The following is an 18289-nucleotide window of genomic DNA, read 5'->3' as shown; positions in this document are numbered from 1 at the left end:
TAATAGAAATATATTTTGAAATACTATAAACATATACTACAAACATAATGTCTTACACTCAAGGGCAACAGGAGCATGCTGAATATTACCGAATTATTCATAAGCTGAGATGCGAACCAGAAAAAGTGTTTGTATTTGCATCAATGTTTGCTATCCAACATTTATGGAATGGTTATTCGAATACGCCATATATTCATTTTCATGCATTAGTACTATTTATAAATCTTATGATATTTTATGTAAAAATTAATACATAAAATGTATTAATTTTTATTAAATTGAGAAATACTTATTTATAAAAATTATTTAATAAGAGGAAAAGGTGGCGCATGAATATGTTTCTAAGATAGGATACTGTTACATAAAGATGGAGGGTGATGATGTACAGTTTAAGTCATTTCGTTTTTTGTTTTTCTTTTGTCCTCGCCGCTTTAGATTATTTTCTAATAATAGCATTAATACCCCCAGAAGTTTCAGCGAAAATAATGTCGGTAAGAGCAGCTTATTTCTTTCGTTAGTATATTTTTGAAAAAATTCAACAGGCTATCTAATGTTGGTTTCGTGTTTTTATATCTCTAAATTAATGGACTGCAGAACTTTGTAGACAGTCATGAAAAAAAATCATTGCTGTTTTTCATAGGAATACATTTAATAATGTATAGTTAGTCTTAGTTCTGAATTCGCGGATAAATTCTAAGAAATACTCTGTTTATGTACATTAATGGTCTTCAGATGAAGAACAATCATGTTTGATAGAAGATCGCCTGATAACAGCAAAAGAACGATTGCTTTATAAGCTGAAATGGTTTTCAAATGTGCCGATAGATGGCAGCAAAGAATTTGTTGCGAAAACACAATTTACATCGCTTTGCTGACGTTTAAAATTTCTGTTTCAAGAATGAATAATTTTGCTGAATAGCATTTCTCTAGCTTTTGCCGTATTTACTTAAGAGTTCAACTACAAGGCTGAGTCAGCGAGAGAAGTACATGCTTGTAGCAATTTCGCAAAAATCATCGCAGCAAGGGTTTTCACAACTAACTGAGGTGTTATTAGAATATTTGAAGGTTTGTTTTCTTTATCTCTTCAAAGTAACTGTTGTGAGAGATCATTGTGACTTGTCTGTTCAGCGAAAGAAAGGTCACGAAGTAATACAAAACAAATAACTGTGATTCTAGGAAAATAATGGTAAACTATTTTGTTCTTCCTGTTGGAAAAATTTATAACTTGGACTTGTGTTTTCCTTTTGATTTGCAACATATGCGCGTTTAAATTTTGATAGCAATTGCGGTTTTCAAGTGTAATCTGCTAACATAGCAGCAAGAGCTCCTGGAATATATTTTAAGTAAAAACTTATATAACATCAACTTTTTGATATTAAAATAAGACACCTTTTAGTATCAGAATATTAAAAGATGTGTTTTAAATTGCAACGAATATCCTACTATAGGACAGAGAGCATGATGTTGCTCAAGTGCATTTTGGGACAATGAAAAGCTTTTGTCACATATGCCAAAATAATATTTCTCATTGTGCAATATGATCATCATATATATACAGTATAAGTGAGAATGGAGAAGTTGGTGGTATTTGTTTTAATTGCAAAACACAGTTAACATAGATCACTGTAATGACTAAAAAAGTGGGGTTTTTTAGTCATTAGTTTTTTTTTTTTTATCTGGACGTTAATATATAGAGATATGCAATAAACCAAATAGGCTTCTTTAGATCGAAAAAAATGAAATAAATAAATGTATCGCTAGCGAATTTAAAAATATAAGTTACAAGCGAAGCTGGCAGGAACCGTTGCAGTATAAATAATAGTAGAAACGTGGAGACAGTGAAAGGTGGGATGGGTCATCCGCTTTCCAGCATTGTGTGAAGATGATTAGTTGAAAAAATGAAATTTGGCGTTTCGAAATCCTTTATTGACCAGGGACTGATTCACTGGTCGAAACTTCTTCCTCAAACAGAGATTGATGCAATATACGAGTAAGTGTGAATGTAATTGCTCTCGCAATGCTAGTTGGTCGTTTGGTTTCAGAAACTACTATGTGACTCTTCTTAGACACCGTATTTGAAAAATTATTCGGAACAAAAATTCTTAAAGGGAAAACAATTATGCAAAAGCTCGAGTTCCTATAATGTACATTAAAAACTTGCAGAAACGTCACAGACGGGGTTAAAATTCTTGTCGGGTCAATCACCGGAATGGTGATTGACCCGACAAGATATAACTGATAGTTATATCAGCTTGACATTAAGGCAAGCTGATATAGTTATATCAGCTTGCCTTAATCGACAATGTCACCAGATGGACTCTCTTGTCATTTGTATACTCTCTACTTTTGAAATGTTGGTATTATGTTTTGACATTTTTATTACTTATCTTGGTAAAAATTTAAAATAAAAAAAAAGGGTTAAATTGGTTGGTAACAGTAATCATTCAGTGTTGTGGTTTATAATCTTTTAAGCTGGTGAGCTTATAATCAGCTGAAAACCTTTTTTTTAAAACAAAATGCTGTTAAACAGTAACTTCCTTTACTTGTGAATATCACAAATGAAATTAGTCATATAATAGCTGTATATCATTTAAAATCCTTACCCCACTCACAGCACTTATATAGTATATAAGTGCCATGAGTGGGGTAAGTTATAGGTTTACAGAAAAGCTTTTCTTGGGTGGGAGCCAAATCGGGGAGAAAAATGATTGGAGAGAGAGAGAGAGCTTATAGTAATGCCAATTATGAATAGGTCAAAGCCTCTAGCAGTGTGGTGCTTTGGTTAGACAGAGAAGAGAAGGCTATTGGTAATTCTTTTGAATGTTCCCATGTCAGGATTGTCGTTTTTTATTCTAACAGGTCTGCCAGCTTTGGGCTTCGAATTGATAATGCCCAGAAACTGAAAATATTTGTTTTACGGCACTGATGATGCAGATTACCTTCTGGTAAATATCATTAGAAGAGTTTATTCTATAAGACAGGAACAGCACGGATGAAGTTATGGCATGTCTGAAGTTAAACTAAAAACTGTTGATCCTTTGTTGTTAGAATTTTTACATGTTATTATGAACAATAACTGTTTCTCTGGACCAGGCCTGACCCATTTGGAACGATTAAGCCATAGAAGCTAGAAATTTAAAATATGATAAAATTTTGCTGAACAGAAAGTAAAAAAATAAAAATAATTCGTTTTATAATTAATTATAATTAAATAATAATAATAATAAATATAATTATAATTCTTTATTATTATTCTTTTTTTAAAGTATGATCAATAAATATATTGTTTCTAATAAATTTAGTTTAATCCTTTATCCAAGTGTGAGCAAACAAAGTTTGCGCCTGAAAGTATCTTCAGGAATGGGGTAAGGTGGTACAACACCAGGACAACTCGTTGCAAAGGTGAAGCAAGCTACCAACACTACTGTCTCAGTATCTCCTATAATGCAAAACACATCTCCTTGCGGATATGTCTAATGTTATGCATTAAGGGAAGGGCCACTCCCCAGACTAGTTTCGACCTTTATTGAGGTCTCTTCAGTGGGAGCCAGGCCCAAGTTGAGATACCAGGCAGAAGCATTAGCAGGTCATCTCTACCTATAGGAGTTGCCAAATGGTAATAAATTACTCTGGATAATAAATTACTGCCTTAATGCATAACATTAGACATATCCGCAAGGAGATGTGTTTTGCATTATAGGAGATACTGAGACAGTAGTGTTGGTAGCTTGCTTCACCTTTGCAACGAGTTGCCCTGGTGTTGTACCACCTTACCCCAGTCCTGAAGATACTTTCAGGCGCAAACTTTGTTTGCTCACACTTGGATAAAGGATTAAACTAAATTTATTATACTCTAACCAAATGAAAAATAAACTTTCAACAAATATATTGTTTCATTTTTAATATTATTTAAAGCGCATATTCCCGATACCTAATTATCTTAAATTTGGAGCCTACCATTGCCTTTGCAACGGCCAGAACTCACGCAGGCATTTGTAGAAGAATGGATTAAGCATCGACTGTGCGTTCTGTGTATATTTGAATAGAGGAACCATTAGATAATCTATGTTGGACGGCGGTTTTAAGAGCATGTTCTCCAAAGATGGAGAGATTTTCTGACGGTAAGTACGCGAACAGATCTAGGATTTCCTCAAGCGAGTAGAGTAGAAGACAAAGCCTACTCTTTTATATATTTTTTGATAAAATTTTGCTGAACAGAAAGTAAAAAAATGAAAATAATTCGTTTTATAATTAATTATAATTAAATAATAACTATAATAAACATAATTATAATTCTTATTATAATTAGAAGCAAATCAGATGGGCATCTGATAATGGTAGTAACTCATCAGATACCAAAGAACTTGTCAAGTATAAATTTAGCATCTGAGGATCTTCTTAAAGACTTCGATGATAAGATTTTCCTTATAGTAACTCATGCCGACTATCATTTTTTTTACTCTCTGATGCATAGGCTAGGCTAAGCAATCCTTATATTTCCACTTCCTTCTCAGAATAAAAATATACGGATGGCATCTACCGTTCACACTGTATTTATCGCTAGTTGAACTGAAAATATTAATTTCGGTTTGAAGAGAAAAGAACTTACCTCATAACTGCTGAGTGATGACAAAAAATTGCGATTAGAATATTATCGAAATCATCGTACTGAATGGTTTTCTTTCTTTTTTCTTTTATACTGCCTTCTTCGACTAAAGCGCTCTCGGAAGTTAACGGAAACTCAGAAGTTTACTGGAACTAGTATCTAAACGTAGTGATTTCTTAAAGATAAGAAATAAAGCTGGCTATCGAAATAAGAGCGATCATGAAGCAAAGGAGGAGGGTCAGCTGAGTGTCGATGCTCTGACCGTAAAGAAAAAACACGATTGTTATCTGATGCCTATACGATCAACAGATAAAGCATGCCGGCTCGGACGTCGCCCGGATGAACAAGGTCCGCGATACCAATCGAGCGATCGGGGTTGGATCGAAAAGTGGGATACCGAAAGGAAAGAGAAACTGAAACTAACAGAACTGTTATCAGTAGGAGTATGGCATGTACGGACACTTTGGATGTCAGGAAAACTAGAATTACTTTGCGAGGAAATGGAGAGATATCAGTGTGATATACTAGGATTGGCGGAGATGCGATGGACAGATGGAGAGATAAATGGATGCGAAGTCATATGGTCAAGGCATGACACCAAGCACGAATTGGTTTCCTTCTTTAAAAAAAGCTATAAAGGCACTGTTAGGCTACAAACTAGTCAATGAACGAATCATAGTAGCAAGATTTCAAGCAGAACTATTTAATATATCAATAGTCCAGATATATGCACCCACATCACAGCACAGATGAAAATATTGACTTATTCTACAAAGATCTGACAGAGAATGCAAGATGTACTAATTATTGAAGGAGATTGGAATGCCAAAGTTGGAATAGATAATGACGGTTGGGAAAGTGTCATGGGAAAATATGGTTTTGGAGAAAGAAATGAACGAGGCGAAAAAATCTTGGAATTTGCTGTGGACTACGAGATGATCTGTAACACAAGATTCCAGCAAAAGGAATGTATAAAATGGACGTGGCGATCAAATAATGGGAAAACCAAGAACATGATGGCTATGATTGCGATTAGAAGAAGATGGATAACATCAGTACAGTAGTGTCGAACTTTTCAAGGAGTGGGTATAGACTCGAATCATAGTTTAGTGATTGCAAACATCAGCTTGAAATTAAAAAGAATATATAAACCCCATCATCGGAAACGAAGAGACACAGCAAGAATAAGTGAAGCAGAAATAGGAAGAAGGTATAGAACAGTGTTAGAAGAGAAACTTAAAAGTATAGAAAAGAAAAAAACTCGAATTTAAAAGTGAAAGGAGTAATGAGGGTGATAGAAGATGCAGTTGAAGAAACAATACTAGAAGATGAGAAGATCAAGAAGAAGTGGATTAGAAAAGAAACACTGAAGTTAGTACAGGAGAAGAGAATGTTGAAGATAAGAAGGGATACACCAGAACAAATAGAGGAGAAATATAGAAGAAAGTGTAATGAGGTGAAAAAAGCAGACACAATGGGAAAGATGAAACGGTTAGAAACTCAATGCAAATAATATAGAACAGTACTATGGAGAGCATAAAAGTAGGGAGGTGTACAAAATGATTAGAACCATTAATAGCAGGTGGCAATCAAAACAGACCACAATTAAAGATGAAAAGGGCAAAGTATTGATGAATAAAGATAAAATTGTACATCGGTGGAACAAGATACTGTAGTGAGTTATATCAAGAAAAACTAGATTTAGATAGCGTTGGAAATTGATTGAAGAATTGAAGCAGATATCACCACCAGGTAATGGTATGATATGGACATTTTAAGAGGAGAGGTAGAAAAAGCAATAGGATGGCTAAGATACAACAAGATGGTAATGATAATATCACTGGAGAAATGATTAAATATGGTGGCGAAAGTATGGTTACAGAAATGCATCAACTATGTAATATGGTATGGAAAGAAGGGAAAATGCCAGAGGAGTGGGTGAAATCGATATTAGTGACATTATACAAGAAAGGAAATAAGCTAGAATGTAAAAATTATAGAACAGTTGCTTTGACAAGGCACCTCGGTAAGGTGATGATGATGATGATATTGACAAAAAGATTGAGAACACAATTGGAAGCATACCTTGCAGACGAGGAAGCAGGATTTAGGAAAGATAGAACCACAATTCAACAGATTTTGACAATGCGGTTAATAGCAGAGAAAGCTAGAAGAAAAAACAAAAACATATATACCTACTTTGTTGATTTTCAGAAGGCATTTGACAGTATCGACCAGAAAATGACAGTAGCAGTGCTAGAATTGGAATCAATTGGAATTTCTATTGATTCCATTCTATGGAATCAATAAAAAACTAATAGCTATATTAAGAGATTATTTAAATTAAGGGGATATTAAATCCCACATTGTTTTAAAAGCGAATAAGAAACTCAAAGATTGGAATCAGAGAGTTTCATTCCAATCTTTGAGTTTCTTATTCGGTTTTAAAACAATGTGGGATTTAATATCCCCTTAATTTAAATAATGTTTATATCGCCGAAATGAAGCCTATTAGCTCTTTATATTTAAGTATATTAAGAGATGTTTACAAGAATGCAGTTGCAGCCGTTAGAATAGGTGATGATTTGGGGAAATGGTTTGGAACAAGCAGAGGTACTAGACAGGGGGACCCAATATCACCAAGCATTTTTATCGCACATTTAGATAGAGCAATGGATAAAATGAAGGAAGGTGCAAAAGGAATATTATTACATGGGATGAGAATTAACAATCAGAGATTTGCAGATGATATTGTTATCATGGAAGAAGACGAGAGAGAGAACTACAAAAAAACAAAAAAAACATTGAAACTGTTAAATGAGGGAGGAAAGAGATTTGGACTTGTTATGAACTTGGAATAAAGAAAGACAGTGATATTTGGCGAGAAGAACATGAAACAAAACATACAAGTGGAAGGAATTTATAGTGAAAACGTAAAACAATTCACAAATTTGGGAAGTAAAATGACATATGACTTGGAGTGTAAAAAAGAAATAAAGATCAGGATTGCAAAGGGAAGAACAAATCAGAAGGCCATGGATAACATCTGGAAAAGTAAAATGATCAGCCCGCAAACAAAACTAAGAGTACTGGAAACATGCATCTTTATCGGTACTGTATGAATCTGAAACATGGGTACTAAATAAGGAATCAAGAAAAAGAATTTTGGCATTTGAAAGAACTTGTTACAGGAAGATTCTAAGAATAGGATGGTTACAGAAAATCACGAATGAAGAACTCTATCGGAAGATACAACCAAAGGAGAATCTAATGTAGAAGAGTATAAAACGGAAGCTGCAATTATTTGGGCACATCTACAGAATGAGTGAAGATCGGAAGATAAAGACATTCATGTTTGGTATTATGGATGGTGTGAACAGAAGAGATAGACCACACAGAAAATGGAAGGACTGGTTTGGAATGGATGTACAGAAATTGCGACACTGTGCACTGGACAAAGAAAGGTGGAAGAAGACAGTGAAGGAGGCATCGGACACCAACGGGCAGTGAGCCCATGGTTCGTGATGATGATGATGAAGCAAATTCCGATGTCTGGTTGTGCATGAATTTGACGGATTAAGAGATTTTTTTTTAAGTCCGCTTCTCTTGTCTGCAACCTAATTAGAAAGATGGAGAGGAAATAAGTACATATTTACTGTTAGTTGATAATAAAAAACGTGATATTTTTATATACTAAACGGATCCCCCCCAAAAAAAAACCCAGGCTAAGAACTTTCAGATCATAAGGCACGCTATCGGAATAGCAAAAGGAAGAGATAAAACCTCATGTTAGCTTGAGTCGATTTTCGATTTTCACGAGTGCTTAACATGCGTATCAACCCTATGTAGTGTCTATAATCTTGACCTCAAACTTTATTTTAAAATGTATTTCAATATCTTCTGTAATGTTGTCAACTTTTTTTCACTACTATATATATATATATATAGATATATTTTTTTTTATTGTAAACATAACAATCTTATATACAGGATTAACTGGTTTTTGGTTCTCTGCAGTCAGACAGAGGGGTTACATGCTCATACTCTTGTTGAGGTATGTTACATCGAAGTCACTTATAAGGCTAATTATATTTTGTTTTAAATTAAAGCCATTTAGAGTTATTTTAACATGATACTGTATAAGAACATAAATGTGGAAGAACATAGGAGTTACTATTGCACAATATTATCTATTTACATGAGAGTGCCAGCTGGTTAATTTTCGCACTGTTAAGCACAACAATCCTTCTTTCTTCCCCCTTTCTTTGGGGGGGGGGGGGGGGTAAAGGTGTGACTTCTATGCTGGAAAGTGGATTATAATGCAGTCGCCCTGCTCAGCCAGGAGTTGATTCCGTGGATTCCATTCTTGGTGGAAAAGATCTAAGGTGTTGTTTTGCCTATGGTGGTGATGCTCGTGTAGGATCCGACTTCTCACCTTTTGTTGGAAGGCTGCAGTGAGTTGGTCAGTTGCCTCTCTCTGTGAAGTTGTTGTGCTGTCTGGTCTTGTATGTCTGAGGTAGAAGTTGTATATTATCGCTTTCGCGGTGATGAAGAGGTAATTGCAGAATAAATGGTTATTTGACTCCGCATGGACCAGATTGAAATATTCCTCTTCTGTATGAAGACTACCACAGGTAAGAGCTGCCGTTTCCCGAGTCAAACTGATTAATTTAGTGTTGACTGGGCATTCCAAGTAGAGATGCCGGACCGTTCCTAATTGGTAGCAGAAGAGGCAGTTATCAGAGACGTTTGAGTTAAATTTTCGCAATATAGTAGGAGTGGGTAATATATTATGCCACATTCTCCACTGTATATCTGCGTCAGGTTTGATGGCTGTTGTGCGATATGGTAGATCCCATTGAAACAGTGTTTGATCAGATGATGCAGGATTTTCCAACAATGTGCTTTGGTTCGACTGTTGTGTTAGAGTGCTGTAGATCTTGTTGGTGTTGCTGGGTGTAAGTTTCTCCCATGAGTTATTGGTTTTTATCAGAAAGATAGGCGCCAAAACTTCTGAGTTTGGAGGGCTAAGCCCCACTTCTGTTATGCTATCAGGCATAGCGGCTTGAAAACCGGCCTTTACGGTGTCTATCTGCTCAGACTCATTCCCATATTCCAGGTTTTCGAGCGAATTTGGAAAGCGCCAGGTGAGGCTTGGAGAAAGAATGTCACCCAAGATCCTCACGCTTCGCCAGCTCCATGGAGGAAAGAAAAATTCTTTCTGAGTGATCGGGCTTCTTACCATCGTGTTGTGAAAGATGGGTTCCATGAGGATTTCAGGTAGGGATGCTGTCTTCACTGTGTGCTGGAGGTTTAGCTTCTTCCATCGTCGAAGGGCATCTTTGTAGAAGTTTGTTAAATTTACAGGCACTTGAGCTGTTGTCATTCTTAAGGTGGTGGAGAGAGAGATCTCTAGTGGCAGAAGTGAAAATATACTCAGTGGTGCATTTGTGTGATATTTCCTATTGTAGAGCATTAATGAGAAATCGAGCGCGGAACGTTGTTATCTTGTTGTCAATGGAGACCAAATTTTGTCCTCCATCTTTGAGAGAAGTACATAGCTTGGAGTAGGAAAGCCAGTTTGTTTTGTTCCATATGAATCGATATATGGTTGACTTTATTTGTTTGATGAATTGCACTGGTGGCGTAAGAATCTTTAGTGTATGCCAAAGGACAATGGTGGCTATTTGGTTAACGATTACTGTTCTCCCTCTTGTGGAGGCAGAGGCTCGTATTGCTGCCCACTTTCCTAGAACTTGCTTGAAACGCTTGTTTAGTGTTTCCCAGTTCTTATCCACATAAGAGGGTGTGTTTCCTAGGTAAATCCCCCAGGTATTTGTTTCCCTCTGTGGACCAGGTACCAGACATTGGGGAATCGGTTCGGTTTTTCCATTTGCCACACCACAGTCCTATGGTTTTATGTGTGTTTAGTTTGGCTCCTGAGGCTGCCTGATATTGTTGGTATGCCATTTGTATGTTATGGAAGTCCTCTTCTTTGCGGGCTATGATTGTAACATCATCAGCATATGCTGTCAGGGTTATGGTTTGGTAGGGAAGTTTAGGGCGGCATGCTCTGAGCAGCATGCTGAGTCTACACAAAAAGGGTTCAATGGCAATTGTGTAAAGAGGATCGGAGAATGGACAGCCTTGTTTAATACCTCTGCTGTATGGTGCAGTTATGGTAAGCCTGTTGTTTATTTTTATGCAAAACTGTCCCTTGGCATACAACATTTTAATAGAGTGAATGATGCCTGAGCCAAAGCCAAATGCTTTCAAGCAGTTGAAGAGGTAAAGGTGTTCAACGCGGTCGAAAGCTTTTTCTTGGTCTAGTGTTACAAGACCCATTGTTTCACTGTTGTTGTTCGCTATGCTTATGAGATCCCTTATGAGGTGTAAGTTTTCGTGGATAGATCTTCCAGGGATGGAATAGCTCTGATGCCTATTTATTATTTCGCTCAGAGCGGGTTTAAGTTTGTTGGCAATGGCTTTGGATATAATTTTGCAGTCGGTGTTTGTGATAGAGATGGGTCTCCAGTTTCCTAGTTTCGTTGCGTCTCCTTTCTTTTGAATGAGTTTAATAACTGATGTTGTCATATTGAGTGGAAAGCCATTGGTATTCGCTTCTACAAAAACTCTGTAGAGGATAGGTCCAAGGTGTTCCCAGAAGGACTGATAAAATTCAGTGGTGAGCCCGTCTATGCCAGGAGATTTATCTTTAGGTAAGGAGGTGCAGGCAGTTTTCAGATCGTGTAACGTGATGGGGAGTTCTGTGTCACTCCTTGTTGTTGGTGAGAGTCTTTTCATATCGGAGAGAATTAAGAGAGAGAGATGTAGATAGATAGATAGAGAGAGAGAGACAGAGAGAGAGAGAGAGAGAGAGAGAGAGAGAGAGAGGATATTTATATATGCATTTGATGATAATACGAAACTGAACTTTTTTTTATACTACCCACGCAAACTTGTAAGCCTGTAGTACTGAGGGAGCACTGAGGACTTTTTCTTGTTAATTATATCTTTGTATTTTTTTTTACATAATCTAGAAACCCTGCTTTAGAAACCAAACATGAAGCCATTTTAGGTCTCTAATAAGCAGGGAGGTGGTCTCACTCTGGGCGACGAAATTCATCTCCCTACTAAAGACTATCCTATACAATCATTCCCACGAAAGAATTCGATCCCGCTGCCTGATGGTTGGAGATCAGATATGTTAACCACTCGGCTAACCAGGCCAGCAAATAAGAAGTTCTACTGTTTTTACAGTAACTACAATTATCTCGTTTTATAACTACAACTGTTGTTGCCTGTAGCGGAATATCTCTGCGACAGTTCAGAAAGAGAGGGGGGGGGATAAAAATTGCTGCTAGTATCATTACTAATGAACATTCTTTACTTTTAGTCAATTATCTTTATTAAATCATGCTAGCATTATGGATAAGATAACAAACATTGCAGAACTTTGTTTAGTTAGAATGAATGTCAATATATACTTACCATCCAAAATTTTATCGCAAATGCAACTTCAAATAGAAAATTTAGTCACGGGAAAACTTTAATTGTTAGCTGCTACGATTATCCTGAGGAAAAATAATAAAATGTGATCTTTTATTGCAGTCACATTTAGGAACAGCAATTACATGACTGTAAATTTCGAGTGACATGATGATGAAGGATGCGTACTGTCGAAAGGAAGACTACAGAAAAGTAAGCAACTGTTACATCTTCACTTATGGAGCTTAACATTACAGCAACTGGAAGTACAAACGTAAGGTTTTAAAAAAGTTACATAAGCATTGCATGATAGAAAGAGCCACAAGAAATAACTCCCTCTGTATTGCTTTAGAGTCTCCGTAGCTCAGTCGGTATAGACCAGGGTTCTCAAGCGCTGCAAAGGGCCAGTCAATTAGATGTATATCAGACGCGGGCCGTATTCAATATTATTCTGTGAACCAAAACATAAACTAAAAAAGGAAGGCTCTAACAAAGGCCTTTACACCACCATTTAAATTTAAAATGTATAACCATTTTTGTTTTCAAAATTTAAAAATATAATAAGTTTAGAAAATATAAGTTCAATTACATTTTATTCATACTTTAAGAAAATTATTTAAATACATAATTTTGACTTACAAAAATAACGATTTTTATCTACAAGTCCTTTTTTAATTTGATTTTGATCCTGAAACCTGACATCTTTTCCTCTGTACTAACATGTCAATATTTCGATTGGAATAGGCCTAAGTTCGATTCTCGTCGCGACGGGAGGAATCTTTATCTGGACGATTTCAATCGAAGGTGAGTTAGCCGATCTCATACGGAGGTAGCAGGGTTTTTTCTCCTGGAAACTCGGGTTTTTCATCCCGCATACAGACAAATTGGCCCTTCAGAACACACGCAATTTACAGACAAAAAAAATACTAGTTGTTGTGGTGGTGGAGGTGTGCGGTAGATGGCGTTGATGGAGATCATTCGTAGTAGAGGTTCGGTGTAGTGGTTGAGACAGTTGTAGGTGTCCTACCGCGATGAGTCTTCGGACTCCTTGGAGGTATCAGGAATAATAATAATAATAATAATATCTGCTTTTTCGTTTCGTGTTGCAATGTGAAGTACAGTATTGCATTTAATCTTGAATCTTTTATCCGTGAGCGGAACTTTGACTTATTAAGTTTCATAATCGAAATTAAATGCTCATGTACATATAGGTGCTTCCAAAGATTGACAACATTTCTGCACAGTAAATTTTATATTCGGGATATTTACTGCCAAGGTATTTATGAAAATTTGGTATATGCCAACTTCGTTTTATTCATTTTTTAGTTCAGTATTGTACTGGAGTTCAATTACTTCCATTTGTAATTCTTCGTCAACATTTTCAATATTAATTTAAAAAGGTGAACTGAATAATAATTCATTTTCAAACTGGTTGAAATCAGAAAATCTTTTTTCAAATTCAATTTTCAATTCTTCAATTTCAGGAGTGTACTTTTCAGCATCATTGTTATATCGAGAAATCGATTTAAGTGTAGGAAAGTGGGCTAAATTATTCTTTGCCAACTGGGTTTGCCAAAGATAGAGGTTTGCCAGAAATGACTTAATTGAATCATACATATGACACATCAACTGTTTACATCCTTGCAGAGCAGTATTCAAAGTGTTTAAGTGGCTTGTTATGTCAACTAAAAAGGCCAAGTCTTTGCACCTATCTTCACCGATGAGCTGAGGAATCAATTTTCCTTTGAATGAAGTAAACATATCAATTTCTTTTAAGAGTTCAAAAAATCTTTTTAAGACGACGCCACGACTAAGCCACCTAACCTCCGTATAATATTAGCAAACTGCTGTATTGTGAATCCAATTCATCCAACAAAGCATTGAATTGTCGATGATTCAAGACGGGAGAGTGTATCCGGTTTACTGTTTTAATTACTACACTCATGATGACGTGTTCATCTTTAGTTTTTTAGCACAAGGTGACTCCTGGTGTATTATGCAATGAAACGATTTAAGTTTGTCCTTGCACAACTTTTTATTTTTCATTTGAAGTTTTGTAACAAGTCCGACGTTAACACCAACTATAGCAGGAGCCCCATCTGCAGTCACACTTACTAATTTTGACCAGTCCGCATGAGCATTTTCAAGACTTTTCTCAATACACAAATATAAGTCATTTCCTGTCGTTGTTCCTGACATAGGCACTATATCCAATAGTTCTTCAGTCACATTAATATCGTCATCACCGCCACGAATAAATATTGCTAACTGGGAAGAATTAATAATGTCTGTGCATTCGTCAACTGCAATGGAAAACGCTACAAAACTCTTTATTTATTCAAGCAATATATCTTGGAAGTTCTCTGCTATATCTTCAACACGCTCCGCAACTGTATTTCCTGATAGTCTTTGAAATACTTGCTTTTTTTCCGGACATATGATTTCGACTGCACTTAATATACAATTTTTAATAAACTCCCCATCAGTAAAAGGTTTCGAAGCCCGAGCAGTTTTGTCACTTATGATGTAACTACATTTAACAGCCGCATCACTTGTGATAACATTCGAAAATACCCTCTATTGAAACTTCAGTTCATTTTTTAAATCTTTAAATTTATCATCGCGCACCTTTTATGTATATTTATCATAGTTCTTATGGTTTGTTTCATAATGGCATTTTAGGTTATATTCTTTCGCCACGGCGACAGTTTGTCTACATATCAAACATGTTGGAATATTTTTTTAATTCCACAAAGAAATATGCCTTCTCCCATTTTTCTTGAAACGTTTTGCTGTCTTGATCTATTTTTCTTTTTTAACTTTAAATTGAGACATTGTTATGAGCAAAAAAAAAATAAGTTATTGAGGTAACTTTTTATTAACACACTATCATATTAAAATGGTAACCTGTAACTTATTGACATTGCATCACGTGGCTTAAAATGGCTGCGTGACAAGTAACTTCCATTCAGTGTTGCCAACATTTGATGATAGAAGCATGGTACAAAGAATTGTAGTAATAAGTTTTACTTTTGTTTAAAGCTGTCATAAAACATTTAGAAGCTTGAATTTTTTCTGTTTTAATCCACGCAGGATGTCAGAAATATTGATTTTTAGAAAAGAAATCATTATGGTCGCGGGACGGATACGAAGCTTTTGCGGGCCGACAGGTTGCGACCCCTGGTATAGCCCTTTGGTCAGAAAGACCCGGGTTCGATTCCCGTCTAAGACGTTAGGAACCTTTATCTAGTCCCTATCGACTAAAGGTGAGTTAGCCGGTCTCTTATGGAGATAGTGGGTTTTTTCACCCGGAAACTCAGATTTTTCATCTCTCAGAACAGGCAAACCGGCCTGTGGACACCACAGATTACAGCAGGGGTGGCTCGTGTATAGGCACTGAGGAACTGCAGCACCCCCAATTTTTCTCGATATATAAATATATTTATTAATTTATTTATATTTGCTTGTAATATTTAATTTTATCATCAGCAATCCTATACAATTCTCTTATTTTGTATAAAAAATAATAAAAATCCATCTTTAGCACTTAGGAGGGCGAAGGACGCTAGCTGCACTGTGTTTACCACAGTGTCATATTGCTACCCGCAAGCATATGCATCATAGTGAGATGCGAGCTATTAGCGTAATGCGGTACTGTCGTCGCGCAGTTTCACTGTTGTTTATATGCAGTTTGCGCCAGTAGAAGAGTGTTCGTAGTGCTTATCGTGTTTACTCCGTCTCATTAAATATTTGGACATTACATTTCAAGGATTTAATTGTAATGTCCAAAAATTGTAAATTATAATTAAAGGAATGGATTTTATTTTTAAGTAATTTTGAATTATACCAAGGTGTATAATTTTATCAATAAAAAACAATATTTTTTCATGTTTAATTTTTTTTAATTTTTTACCATAATTTTGATATTTTATCCAACACGTATACACCGTATTTACAGTGTGTATGTATATTACGAAAGTTGCAGAACCCCCGCGATTTCAAGCCACGAGCCGCCACTGGTAATAACCGTACTTTTATGTTAAAATGCTTTAGCACAATAATCGGCCCTCTGGTAATAGTTGGGAGTGTCTAATGGAGTAGAAGATAATGCCTCTCAGTCAAACAATAATTATATCCTTTATTCTTTAGAAGTTTGGATAGGGAGGGCGAAAACAGTGATCAGACCATGAGGAGTACGTTCTCACATAGTTCATCCCATTTGCTATCGCTGTATTGTCAAAAGTTGACATCTGCAATATATTTTGGAAAAAGAACTGAGAAAGAAAAGGTCCAGTATTGGAAGCATGGTAACGATTATCAGGTATTCTTGTGGGCTTATGGCCAATTCATTATTAACTGCAAATAACTCCTACAACTTCACAACTTAATCCATGGAAAAGGAGGTTATTTTCAGTTGTGAATGCTGACATTTCCAATTATCGAAATTTGAAGATAGTAAATTACTGCAACAAAGTATGACAAGGAAATTATAAGCAGTTCGCAGTCTTTATCAGGCTAAATATTTGCCATTCTCTTAACACGGAATGCACGTACACTGCTTGGAAAGAAGTCAGCGGACACCATAGTGTGAGGAACAAACAGCAATGGCGCCCCCACTTTAATAAGATATAGGACCACCTTTCGCTACGATAAATGCAGCAATCCTAGGCATACTTTCCACAAGCGCACAATAGCGATAAGTAGGAAGTTTGAACCATTCTTCCTGTAAGAAAGTAATGAGATCGTAAAGACTGTTGTGGAGTGGACGTCCCTTGACCTCGCCTGACACCCCAGTTCACCTTGACACACTAGACTTAAACAAGTATATCCTTCCCAACCAAAATCCGAAAGGAATTGAGGTTCCACGTCATCTATGGGAAAAGCTTAAATAGGATACGCACAATACATGGTATCTGCGCAGACAGCTTACACAATGGGAAAGATCACCTGCACCCCCAATGTGACTGCTGGGCCATAAACCAAACCATCTGGCACAGCCTACCCTGGTGAATTGAGAGACTTTTTTGATGCAGATCCTTCAGCTCTTGAATGGCTATCTGAACTAGACTTAAATTTTTAGTGACTTTTTATCTGATATTTGTATATGTGCATTACTTGTCTCATTTTCATTGTCTGCATAAATATGTATTTATATATTTTGATGTCATGTGTCTTTATTATGCCATACGCTAAATAAATAAAATAAATCTAGTTCATCCCACAAATGTTCACAGAGCCCTGATTTCAACCCCCACAAGGGTTGAGATCATGGCTCTGTGAAGGCCATTCAAGTGTGGCGACGTTCATGTCCACAAACCACGCAGTTACAGTAGACGCTTTATGACACGGTGCATTGTCTTGCTGAAAGAGACAATGGTCAGTTCCGTAGAGACGCCAAAGTAGGAAGCATTGCATTGTCGATAATGTTCAGATACTTCTCGGAGTTCATTGCTCGTGGCACCACAAACAGAGGTCCGAGGTCAAACCAGGACCATACCATCACACCGCCATCTTGCTCAGATTTCCACGCTTCCACGTCTCACTGTACACGCCCTTTGCACCACTGAAGCCGACGTTGATTCGAGTAATGTGGGACTTTGATATTGCGGTCCTACCATGGAAACCCCATGTTGTGAGCATCCGTTAAGAATGTTTTGTGCAGATTCGTGTTCTAGTGGATGCCCAGAACTCCGCATGCTCACAACATCGGCCGATGAATGGCGGTTTTCCCATATATCCTTCGTAGCACCCTATGTTCACGTGCGGTTAGCTGGTTGGTTTATAGTTTGATGATGATGATGATGATATTCAGCCTGTTTTCTACCCACTGCAGGGTGAAGGTCTCTCCCATTGCGGGAGGGTTGGGTCTATTACCCCCATGATGACCCAGTCCATCTTGGGGGAGTGTTTATTCACTTGTATAAATGAATGTATGAAGATGAAAGACAATCACAAACATCCATGCCTAGGTGGGATTCGAGCCCGCATCCTCTTGATTGGAGAGCGGATACGCTGACCACTCGGCCAGCCAGGCCGGCGGTTTATAGTTTATTGGCACAAAAATAACAAAGGTTATACTGCTCCATAGTAAAGGTTACAGCAATACACAAGGTCAAAGGTTACAGCTATACATAAACAGTCAAAGAAAAATTGTAAACAATATGCATGTACAAAAACCAAGCCAAGCAATGTAGC

The 18289-nt window shown here is 36.7% G+C and overlaps 1 long non-coding RNA gene across 1 annotated transcript in view; it reads left to right on the top strand.

Moving 5' to 3' along the window:
• Positions 1-12229: 12229 nt before the first annotated feature.
• The window catches only part of LOC150107153 (uncharacterized), a 46067-nt gene continuing 40007 nt past the window's right edge, over positions 12230-18289 (top strand). The window contains exon 1 of the long non-coding RNA XR_016548234.1: positions 12230-12307. This is a non-coding gene — a long non-coding RNA (uncharacterized LOC150107153). The remainder of the gene's footprint in view (positions 12308-18289) is intronic.

The sequence above is a fragment of the Typopeltis vanoorti genome, chromosome 4 (genome assembly GCF_054136105.1).
Source record: "Typopeltis vanoorti isolate ZY-2024b chromosome 4, IOZ_Tvanoo_1.0, whole genome shotgun sequence".
NCBI lineage: Eukaryota > Metazoa > Arthropoda > Arachnida > Uropygi > Thelyphonidae > Typopeltis > Typopeltis vanoorti.
This window is presented reverse-complemented; position numbering and strand designations above follow the sequence as displayed.